This window comes from Psammomys obesus, unplaced genomic scaffold (genome assembly GCF_907164565.1).
Source record: "Psammomys obesus unplaced genomic scaffold, mPsaObe1.curated_primary_1811, whole genome shotgun sequence".
Taxonomy (NCBI): Eukaryota; Metazoa; Chordata; class Mammalia; order Rodentia; family Muridae; genus Psammomys; species Psammomys obesus.
The window spans coordinates 12,981,567-12,991,279 of NW_026596085.1; the positions used below are offsets into that span (position 1 = coordinate 12,981,567).

General features: G+C 47.1%; 1 pseudogene; it reads right to left on the reverse strand.

The window, feature by feature from the left end:
- LOC129690988 (60S ribosomal protein L10a-like) overlaps window positions 1–1,739 on the reverse strand; it is a 14,568-nt pseudogene extending 12,829 nt beyond the window's left edge.
- Window positions 1,740–9,713: the final 7,974 nt, after the last annotated feature.

Genomic DNA, 9,713 nt, shown 5'->3' on the forward strand with positions numbered 1-9,713 from the left:
TGTGTGTGTGTGTGTGTGTGTGTGTGTGTGTGTGTGTGTGTGTGTGTATGCACACACACACCACCTCTATGTTTGTCTATCCTGGTTTTCCATTGACAGATTTAGGCCACTTCTCTATCTTAGATATTTTCACTTTGTCCCTAAGTCCTGCCCACATTTGACCAATAGGGCTGTAGAATGCCATGTTGCGTGTGTTGCCTTCACTACTTGCCTCTGAGCCACAGCCCTCTCCCCTCATTCACCTGTGTCTGAACTCTCCAAGGCTGAGGTCACTGGTCTAGACTTTGGTACCCACACCCAGGGACTCTCATGTGTGGCCAGAAGAGACATCAGTGGTCCCCCAGGGAAGCGTGGAACTGATCCCACACTGCTTGTGTGGCTCAGAGCTGAAGCTGGGGATCTGGTGAGGCATGTGAAGTTAGTCAGAGGCTGCCTGCTTGCTTCATGGAACTTGAACATGACCTTGTAGAGGAGCATGAGGCTGGCATAATCACCAGACAGATATGGAGAGCAGCCAGTGTCCATAGTGGGACCAGAGCTCATAGTATAGCATGGCCAGGCCTCCTGGAGCTGGTATAGTAGAGCGGCCAATTGGGCATCTCAGCCCAGGCTTGACCTCTTTCCATCTGAATCCAGTGTAGGCAGCTTCAGTTCCCGCCTTGGGCCTGCCTCTCAGACACAGGCCTCATGCTCCATTGCAGCTATGGCTGGCTCAGGCCTCTCCACTGGGACAAGGGCAGAATGATCAGTGATGGGTGTCAAAGAAACTGAAAATTGGGACCTGCAGGAAGTTTGAAAGCACTGTTGATGAGTCACCTGACCTGTCAGGACTTTAGGGCAATGGTGACAACAGAGGGTGGTAGCACACCTGGATTTTCAGCCAATTTTGCCAAAACTTCATGGACAGACCCTGTTACCTTCTAGAACCTCAGCTGCTCTTTCGTGTATGCACAGGTGCTAAGGCTAGCCTGGGCTAATGGGTTACCAGCATCCAACATCTCAGAACAGAATACCTCACCTATGGCTGACACTTCTTGCAATGAAGAATACATTTGTTTGGGGGGTTTTTTTCCCCAGATATATTTTATAATTGATTCTGTGAGATGTTTGTTGGAAGCCTTGGTGTTTAATCCCAGCACCACTTCTCTCCATGTGAACAGTCCACGTGAACAAGATGGTTTATTTTCTATTTCCCTCCCACATGTATTTATTGATGCATTCTCTTTGAAAAATTGAGATCCATTTGGTTGAGGGCCAAATAGCAACTTAGCTGAAGCGGAACGTGCTTTTAGCATTGCCGAGTGTGTCCAGCGACACAACTTGAACTCAATTAAGCTGCTTCCAGGACACCTCTCCATTTGTGTTCCATAATGGAAAGTAGAGTAAATGAAAAAGCAATCAGTGTAAATATGTAGAACGGACACTCTCATAATCATCGGATCATTGTTGGAAATTAAAAAGCAAGCATGAAGGCCCACCGTTTGCTTGTGATATTGTACGGGGCCTCACAGACTTGAATAGGGTGCTAATTAAAGTTGGGCAGTAATGGGATCGATAGACTTTGATTACCTTGCTGCATCCAGATGGGCCAGGGCTCTGTCCTCATGGCAATGGTTAATATTCTCACAGAGTTCAAAGGTGCAGAGACCGGGGCTTTTATTGATAAATGCTCGGAAGCTCAGGAACACATCAATTTCCACGGGCTGGAGTAGGCGAAGTAGAAATGAATGCGCGACCATGGTGGAATTAAATGCATTTTTCATCATCTGTGAACTTGGAAGAGGAAAAGATTTTCGAGACCTTAATAAGGGAGAGAGGATCTTCATGGCAGGCCTGTCTCTCATGGTGAGCAGCAGCTAGGCATGAAGGCTACAGCAGGGGAGGAGGCAGAAGCAGGATTTTCTCAGTCATTGGTTATGGGGTTCAGAGTGATGCTTATGCCCTCAGTAGGATGAAGCCGGCACCTGCTCACCTGGCTACTTTATGAATTCTACACTAGACCTCAGTCTCCCATTACAAAGAGGTGGGTCTGCCTCACACAGACCCTCTACTGATGGTCCAGTGTGCAAAACCTGCAGCCTCAAGCCACCTGTGCCTCAGTAAGGGGACACACTGTCCGCTGGTTACTGTCACTGATGCTGCTGTTCCTCTCTACAGATTCAGCAAAGTATCAACACACCTGAGTATCCCTCTCTCCATGAACATGACCTCCTTCCTTTGGCAGAATGCATGTATTCCTACCTCTGCCACCAGACCAGGCCAGCTCCAGACCTTGGGTCTTGTGCTTGTTCCGTGTGACAGCCCTAAAACCCTCACCTCCTAGATGCTGGCACCATGATTAAGTTAGTGATTTGTAAGAGATTTACTCTGCAGGCACATTATCAGTTGGCATCCTGGCAGGTTGACAGTGGTAATTAAAGATAGTTAATGTGGCCTGTGTTTACAGAGAGATGACAGGGCTGAGGGCAGCCAGTGGCATGAAGGCCACTGGGCACACTAGAAACAACAGTAAAGGAGAGTTTACAAATTACTAAGAGGGACTGGGTAAAAGAGGAGAGGAGAAACTTTCTACAGCCTTGGAGGGGAGCTGCAGATGGAGAAGGACTCACAGGCTGGCCTTCCCCTGTTCCTGCTATACAGGGACACAGACAGTTATAGTGACACCTGCGGGCAGGTTATGGGATGCTCACTCTCAGTCTCCGTCCTCCTGCCTGCCTTAGCAACCTTTCCTATGCCTCCTGGATACAGCCACATGGAGGGCAGGGGACATGGTGGGATTAAGATGTGTTTGTGCAGGTCAGACCTCTGGACAGGAGGAAGAGAGAAGTGGAAGTAAAGTTCACAGAGAGGCAGAAAAGCCCTAATGTTCTGCCTCTGGAATGAAGGTTCTCTGGCTTCAAAGAAGGCCTCTCCGGGACCCAGAGGTCCTGGGTGCCAAAGGTGGGTGAGATGAAACAACAAATTGCTCTAAATAGCATCAGGCTGGCCCAGATGTTCCTGACTATACACAGCTCCATGGTGTGTGTGCCTCACTGTTTGTCATCTGTCCTCAGAGGTGTGTGTGTCTGGCTTCTGTCTATGTCACATACTGTTAGACTGTGAGTGTTAGACCGTGAGTCTTCAGCTTACATGGTAGACATGGGAGCTTTGTTCCAAGAATATCTGCCCCTTAAATCTTCATCCAGGTCCCTTTCATCCATTCATAGGATTATAGCAAAATGTCCGGGGCTGCACTACTTGTAAACAGACATTTAGTTCTCATAGTCTGGAAGGGTGGGAAAGCCATGGTCCTCGGACAGATATTGGGTGTGCTGAGAGCTGCTCTCTTTCTCAGCTAGGGTACCTTGAAGCTGCATCCTTATATAGTTGGGGAGCTGAAGGCCAATGAGGGCCTTGATGCTTGGTTTTAATTATCAACTTGCCACAACTTAGAATCACCTGGAAAGATAGTCTCAACTGAGTAATTATTCAGATTAGATTGGCATGTTTGTGGAGATTGTCTTGATTGTTTATGAGTGCAGGGAGGGTCCAACCCACTCTGGCTGGCATTATTTCATAGGCTAGGCCCTGAAATGTATTCAAATGAAGAGAGCTTGCTGAGCATAAGCAGCAGCCAAACAGGCAGAATGGTGCATTCCTTTTCTTCTGCCCTTGACCATGGATGTGACCAGCTGTCTAACTTTCACCTCTGTGATTTTTCTGCCAAGATGGGCTTTTAGTGAAATTGTGAGCCAAAGAACCCCTTTCTTTCTCCACGTTGTTTTCTGTCAAGAGGATTTTAACCCAGCAACAGAATGAAATTATAATAAGGGACTATCTCCCTCCTGCCCTGTGATTATGCGCTAACCCCATTAGTGAGGACAGAGCCCTCGTGGTGGCTTGGTCACCTCCCACAGGCTCCACTCTCAGTTCCGCCACACTAGAGGTTAAATGTGGACATAGGACTTTGGGGAGATGTTCGGATTGCTGGAGTGTTTGAGAGCACAGCCTGGACCCTGCCCACAGAGAGTGTTGAAAATGTCAATAGGGCTTCTGGTCTCTTCAGCCTCTCCTGGGCCACTTTATAATCTCATTTTAATAAGGCCATGATGGGGAAGATGCCTGGCAAAGCAAAGAGGGCAGGAGCCAGGAGAAGCCAGCAGCTCCAGGGAGGAAGTCTGCTCATCCATCTGACCCTGGGAAACCATGGGTATGACTTGTGTCTTTGTCTCTTGGCTTCCTGTGACGTTGGAGTCATACAAATGTCACACCATAATACTTAGGGGTTAAGTAGCATGATGAGTCTCCAACAAATACCAGCATTCTAGTCCACACAGAGCTCAGCCATGTAAGCCTGATTCCAAGGAAAACAGTCAGAAACTGAGAGAAAAATAATCCTCCAGTTGGGGAAGAGATGGGACCTCACCTGGCTGGCTTCCTCTCATTTCTCTTTGGGGGCAGGTCTGGCTGAGCAGGATGGAAAGACTTTTTTTTTTTTTATAGTCCTCTGACTTCATTGGCTTTGGTGGGGTGACAGAGCTAAAGATTTTTGCTTCAAGGAGAGAAAACTTAAGACCCTGGACTTTTGATGGAATTGTTCTGTCTCCCAATCAGGGTGGCTGTGGGGAGTGCCTGGTCTTCTAAGTTTCAAATGCAATGATTGGCATAAGGACATTGACAGGCTGTGTTAGGTCAGGGCCAGTGTGGTATCATTGTCAGAGAGCCATTACCTTATGTTCACATCTGTCATTCCTGTGTCACCAACATAGTATATTCAAACACTGCAGGGAACCTGTGAATGTGGTCTTATTTGGACACAGGGCCTTTGTGGATATGGCTAAAGTGAGGTCACACTGGACCTGGATGAAGTCCTTAGTCTAGTGACTGGTGTTGTTGTGAGAAGAAGGAAGTAGATGGAATAAGGGAAGAGGTCAGTAGTGGAGGGATGAAGAACCCAGGTCCATTGGGCTGAAGATGGAGAGAGCTACTGGTGCCAGAACGAGGAAGAAGCAGGAGGTTTGCTGGGGTCCTGTCGGGAGCCTAGTCCTGCTGACATCTTGGATTTGGCCTCCAGAACTGAGACAGTTACATTCCTGTTACTTAAAGCCAAATTAGCCATGGTGTTTTGTTATGGCAGTCACAGAAAGCTTGGGAAGCCTGACTTATTGGTAGAGTTGTAGTGTGAGTGTGTGTGTGTGTGTGTGTGTGTGTGTGTGTGTGTGTGTGTGTATGAGCATGCATATGACAACACACACACACACACACACACACACACACACACACACACACACACTGCATTATGCCTCTAACTACACATTCTGACACACTGCTCCTGTGCCCCGTGTGTCTAATACCAAGATGATTGTTCCCAGAGAAGAGGGACCCTTAGTACCCCAACTGTAATTCCCATCATTGTGGAGAGTCATGCTCTCTACTCCTATACCCCATCATAATGGAAGAACAGAAAATTGTCTTTTCATAGCTAAGATGTAGTAGAGTGGGACAGAACACCCAGAAAGACCTCTGTGCTAAGCTTGATCTAACACTGCATGGAAGGAAGCCATGACACTATCCCCACAGAGCTCCCGTAGGGGCCAGTTTGATGCTCCCAGGAAGAGGACACCCTCCCACACCATTTCCTGTTCATCACGATGTCATGAAGACAAATGAGGTCATTTCTATAAAAAGAATTTATAGAACGGTGTTGACTCTGTGCAGACCAGAGTTAGTATTCTTATGTGCAGACCAGAGTTAGTATTCTTATGGGCCGACAAGGTTTCCACTTTCCTCACCTAATGGTCCACTTGTTCTTCTGGGGGGGGTGTGTGTGTGAAATGACAGGCCTTCAACTCCAGCTCTCAAAGCCAGAATTCCTCAGCCTGTGTTCATCCTCTGCTCAGCAGGTAGGGAGCATGCACATAGCAAACAAGCCTTACCAAGGCACCATCTCCCATTTGAAAACTTGGCAGTTCTGGAGTGAAACCCAGGACTCCACAGTGTCTGGGGGGATGTCAAACATACTGGGAATGCTCAAACTTTCAGATGGATCCCGGTGTCTTGCATGCATCTGCTGCCAGATGGGGAGGATGGAGAAAGGACAGAGCTGCTTGGAATACCCAGAGGTAGAAAATGAAGCATATCCCACTTGTCTGCAGAGGTTTAAATTTCCTCTGCCTCTCAAATAAGGAAAAAGGAGGAAGGAAGGAGAGGGAAACTGGTGCTGTGGATGAGAGTCCAAATACCCACAGGCAGTGGAGGGATTGCTGGCTGAGCTAACTTTAGGTAAGGGTCCAGGTTGCTGTCTTTCTCTAGAACACCATTCTCAACTTGTAGGTCACAGCCATCAGAAAACATGTATTTCTAATATTCCTAGGGACCCACAGCCATGAATTTATTTTTGTTACTACTTTATAACTGTTTTTTGTTTGTTTGTTTTTTTGGTTTTTTTTTTTTTTGTTTTTGCTACTGAGTGGTGTCTCCTAAGACCATCCAAAATATGGCTGTGACCCACAGGTTGAGAATTGCTGGTCTAGAATGTATGCATGCTTCCTGTTCCTCTACCTGACCCCTGACCATTGTCCAAGGCCAAGTATAGAAGGAATATGTAGTTTATTGTATAGATGCATCACCTGTCAATAAAAAACCTATGGCCTATAAGCTGAAGCAGGAAATAGAAGGTGGGATATCTGGCAGGTGGAAAGAATTGTGGAATAGAACCAAGCACGGGGAGATTTACCCAATAAGATGTAAGGAAGATGGATGCATGGTACCTGAGCAGAGGTAACCAGCCATGTGGCAAAATATAGAGTCATAAGTGGGTTATTTTAAGTTATGAGCTAGTCAGAGAAGAGCCTAGCTATGTGTCCTATGTATTTGTAAAAAATATTTTGAGTCTCAGGAGTCATTATTCCAGGAGCTTGGGGGGCAGGAGGAAACCTCCTCCCCCCTCCCCCATAATAGCCGAGTACTTCTTTTGTAACTTCTTTCTTGATGGAAGGCACTCTTATCTCAGTGTTATTGGGAACCATCCCCACTCCTCCCAGTTATATCACAGAAGGAGGTGTGGTCACTTGTGGGTAGAATGTAGTCCTCTGCTCTGCAGAGCAAGTCTGTATAGACTGATCAGTCTGTTCTTCTGTGAGGCAAGTAGGGGCCTGTGCCATGTTGGTGGTTGGTTGTCTAACCACAAGCCTCAGTTTGGAGGGGCAGTATACTTGCCAGGCCCTGAGGGAATCTCTGAGTCTGTCTTGCATAATGCCCTCAGAGGAGGCCCAGGGCTGCCCCCCTCTGCAGTCTCCAGAACAAACTTGCCTGTGTTGTCTGACAGGGTTCCTGCTGCCATGCAGTTCAGGAAATACTCCCTTGCTAGGTTTCAGGACTTTTGGAATCTAGAATCAAATCCCAGCCTCCTCTCTAACAGGCCTCTGTTCTGAGCTTGGTTCCAACCCTTGCCATCACCCTCTAGCCAAGATGCTTTGGGGAACAGAATAGCATATGGCAACCAATCTGACTGGGGATGCAGCCAGGCATCCCTGACAACTTGATGCTGCCAGGGTGGCCTGATTAGCAAGATGGATGGCCCAGCAGTGCCCTATACAGGCCAACTCCGCAGTGGCTCAGGCTGCGCTTAGTTCTACACTGGCTGCATTTTCCTATCTCTGCCTCAAGGGCTCTGAAGGCCCAAGGCCACTGTCAGCCTTATTAGGACAGCATGGTGGCTGGCAGGGACAACCAGACTGCACTGGCCTCCTTCTGCATTAAAGTGTGAGGAAATGTTTGATTTGCTGAGTCTATCTTAGGCATCTCTCAGCTGACGGTTACACAAGGGGCCACAGGGCATAGGTGGCCCATGGATGGGGGCAAGAACTGGAGCTCAGAGGCAGCAGACCAGGACCTAAAGCTGAAGTCCATGTCTGGTAGCATCATGGCTTCTCAAAATTACCTCCTTTGAGCCATGGTCTTTCCATCTCTGAAAGAGAACTCTGGACCACAGCCTGGATGGAGCATGTGTCAGACGTCCTCTGAGAAAAACACTTGGAGGATAGAAAAATACTGCCCTAGAATGTTAGCATGTGGATATGTTGACATGGATGTGCAGCCCTTCATAGGCTTTTCTCAAGGTTTGGTTTCATAGGCTGCCTTAGATCGCTGGCCACTCCGTCCTGAGACCTAACACTCCAGAGACCTGGACAGCAGTGGTTACAAAAGAGGGTTGGCCCTGAGGTGGAGTGAGAGAACAGCTATATGGGGAGTGGGTGAGCCCTGTGTACAGAGGACATGAAGGCAATGAGGAAAGCGAGGTCAGCAGGCTTTTACTTATGTGAGCATGCACATGTACATACGCACAGAGACATACATTTACTACATGCATGTTCATAGGTACATACAGATACATAGTACATATAGTCACACACCATACACACATACCTATACACACTGCACACACACACACACACACACACCACAGTCACATACGAACACATAGACACCTCCTACACATACCATACACATAATACATATAAACACACACACATACACATACACTACATATATATATATATATATATATATATATATATATATATATATATATACTATAGTGTATACATACATACATACATACATGGGCACAAATTTTGTGAGGGTTAATGTCATAGGCAGATAAGCCTCAGAAATTCCAAATGAATATTGTTTCCTCTTCTGTTTGTGGCCGGTTGTTACTGGGACAGGCAAGCTGGGCAATGCAGAGCCCTCCCTAGTGTGGACAGCATCACCTGGTCAACCCAGGGCTCCACCAGAACAAAGGGTGGAAGATGATTAAATCTATGTTCCCTTCCGGCATGCCTGCCTTCCTGCTACAGTTGGAGAGTGGCTTCTTTCCTCAAAATGGGATCTACACCATCATATTCCCTTGATTTCAGCCTTCACACTGGAACTGTGCGGACCTCAAACCTGCTGGACCTCAAACTTGTAGGTGGCAGATGGGGAAATGCCTCAGCCTCCAACCGACTGTGAGCCAATTTCTTATAACAATTTTATCTACTAGTATGTTTCATTCACTGTATATATACAAACACGTATGAAACATTTCACCTACACAGAGCTGTCCTCCAAAACACAATCTATGCATACCTCATATATGTGTGTGTATACACTACAGATTTATCCACCACACACTACATACACACAACATATACACACCACAAGCGTGCTGCACACACGCTACATGCATATGCCACACCCCTCACATTCACCCACCACACAAACACACACACACAGTATATGCACTAACCACAAACAGACACACATACCTGCTGCTTCTGCCCTGACTGTTGCATCACCAAGTCAACTTACATTTCTTCCTTGATATTCAGCAAGGAATATCTGAGATCTGATTTTTAAATCCCACTTCCTTGTGCATTATGGCCCTGTGGATCCATTTAAAACGGAATCTCGGGACAGAATTTAGCTGTGATGTCTGGCATCCCTTCCCATGTCACCACTCATGTTCACAGTTTTGTCCCATCTCACACACCACTGCCAGGATGTTCATTCCCATCATGCACTGGCCCGGATGTGATGGAGCCCAGAGACCATGGACCAAAGGCAACTGTGACCCCAAGTAAATCCTCTCTCCCATAAGTTGTTCTGTCAGGGATTTGCCACTACATCAAGAGAACTACACAAAGGCTTGTACCACTGCTGATCAGTTGTAGAGCATGTTGTGGGCTGAA